The sequence below is a fragment of the Mastomys coucha genome, unplaced genomic scaffold (genome assembly GCF_008632895.1).
Source record: "Mastomys coucha isolate ucsf_1 unplaced genomic scaffold, UCSF_Mcou_1 pScaffold3, whole genome shotgun sequence".
Lineage (NCBI taxonomy): Eukaryota > Metazoa > Chordata > Mammalia > Rodentia > Muridae > Mastomys > Mastomys coucha.
The window spans coordinates 51,882,161-51,884,779 of NW_022196909.1; positions in this window are offsets into that span (position 1 = coordinate 51,882,161).

Genomic DNA, 2,619 nt, shown 5'->3' on the forward strand with positions numbered 1-2,619 from the left:
CCCCCCCCCAGTTTTCTGAGAAACCACCAAATTGATTTCCAAAGTGGTTGTAAAAGTTTGCACTCCCACCAGCAATGGAGTGGATGGAGGAGTGTTCCCCCTTGCTTTACATCCTTGCCAGCATCGACTGCCACTTGAGTTTTTGATCTTAGTCATTCTGATGGTGTAAAATGGAATCTCAGGGTTGTTTTGATTTGCATTTCCCTGATGACTAAGGACTTTGAATATATTTTTTAGAGCTTCTCAGCTACTTAAGATTTTTCTGCTGAGAATTCGCTGTTAAGCTCTGCACCTCATTTTTCAAATTGGGTTATTGTTGGAGTCTAACTTCTTGAGTTCTTTATATATTTTGGATATTAGCCCTCTGTTGGATGTAGGCTGCTGTTTTGTCCTAGTAACAGTGTCCCTTGCCTTACAAAAGCTTTTCAGTTTCATGCGGTCCCATTTGTTAATTGTTGATCTTAAAGTCTGAGCCACTATTGCTTTGTCCATGATATTGTCTCCTATGCCATTGAGTTCAAGGCTATTTCCCACTTTCTCCTCTACTAGATTTAGTGTATCCTGTCTTATGTTGATGTTCTTTATCCACTTGGACTTGAATTTTTTGCAGTGTGATAAATACAGATCTATTTACATTCTTCTACATGCAGACATACAGTTAGAGCAGCACCATTTGTTGGAGAAGCTTTCGTTTTTCCATTGTATGGTTTTGGCTCCTTTGTAAAAATCCAATTGTCCATAGGTGTATTGGTGTATTTCTGGATTGATTCAATTCCATTGATCAACCTGCTTGTATCTGTACCATTATTGCTCTGTAGTACAAATTGAGATCAGGGATGGTGATTCCTCCAGAAGTTTTTGTATTGTTCAGGATTGTTTTAGCTATGCTGGATTTTATGTTTTTCCATATAAAGTTGAGAATTTCTCTTTCAAGGACTTTAAGGAATTACATTAGAATTTTAACCAGAATTTCATTCAATATGTAGATTACTTTTGATAAGATGGACATTTTCACTATGTTAATCCTATGGATCCATGAACATAAGAAATTTTCCCATCTTCTAATATCTTCTGATATCTTCTTCAATTTCTTTCTTCATGGATTTGAACTTCTTGTCATAATGACCTTTCACTTGCTTAGGTAGAGTTACTGCAAGATATTACATTATTTGTGGCTATTGTGAAGGGGGTGTTTCCCTAAGTTCTATTTCAGTCCATTTATCATTTGAATAAAGTAGGACCACTAATTTCTTTGAGTTAATTTTATATCTAGCCACTTTACTGAAGTTGTTTATCAGCTGTAGGAGTTCTTTGGTAGAATTTTGGTGGTCAATTATGTATACTATCATATCATTTTTGAATAGTGATACCTTGACAATTTGTATCTTCTTGATCTCCTTTCATTGTCTTATTTCTATGGCTAGAACCTCAAGAACTATATTGAATAGATAGGGAGAGAGTGGGAAGCCTTGTCTTGTCCATAATTTTAGTGAGATTTCTTCAAGGTTTTCTCCATCTAATTTGATGTTGGCTACTGTATATAGCTTTTATTATGCTTAGGCATGTGCCTTGAATCTCTGATCTCTCTAATACTTTTAACATGAAGGGGTATTTGATTTTGTGGAAGACTTTTTCAGCATCTAATGAGATGATCATTTGATTTTTTTTCCTTTGAGCTTGTTTATATAGTGGATTACATTGATGGATTTTCAGATACTGAACCATCTCTGCATCCCTGGGATGAAGCCTACTTGATTGTGGTGAATGATGTTTTTGATGTGGTTGGGTTTGGTTTGCAAGAATTTTATTGAGTATTTTTGCTCCTATTAGGATGATTTATTAAGTCCCTTTTATAGGTTTCACAAACTTTTCTAGTCCAAAGTTCCAAAGTCTTCCACATTCCATATTCCAAACAACATGGTCAGGACCATCATAGCAATACTCCACTCCTTGGTACCAATTTCTGTTTTAGTTCCTTTTTTATTCTGTCAAGAAACACCATGACCAAAGCTACTTATAGAAGAGAGCACTTAATTGGGGGTTTGCTTACCGTTTCAGAGGGTGAATTCATGATTATTGCAGCAGGTAGATAGGCAGGCATAGTGATGGAGCAGTAGCTGAGAGCTTACACCTGACCAATAATCAGGAGACAGAGACAGAAACAGACAGACAGACAAATATAGAGAGGTCTGGTGTGGGCTTTTGAAACCTCAAAGCACACCTTCATTGACACACCTCCTCCAACAGGGCTACACCTCCTAATGCTGCCAAAACTGTTTTACCAATTAGGGACTAAGCATTCAAACATATGAGCTAATGGAGGTCTTTCTCATTCAAACCACCACACTAGTAATTAGTACAAGGCCAATAGAAGGAAAAATAAAAGAATGAAAAATAAATAGAAGGGACAGTAAAGGAGGAGATAAAGACAGCTGTAGTTAAAGGTAGACATGGTCTTCTGTGGTCAGTACCTGGCCATTGGTAGCTTTGTGGCCAGGATTTACAAGTAAGAATCCACAGTGAAGCCCAGGAATTCTAGGATAATAATGCTGCTCAAAACATAGCCTACCACTTTGGCGTGTATGTGTACGGGAAAGTCAAAGATCTGGTTAGTATCGC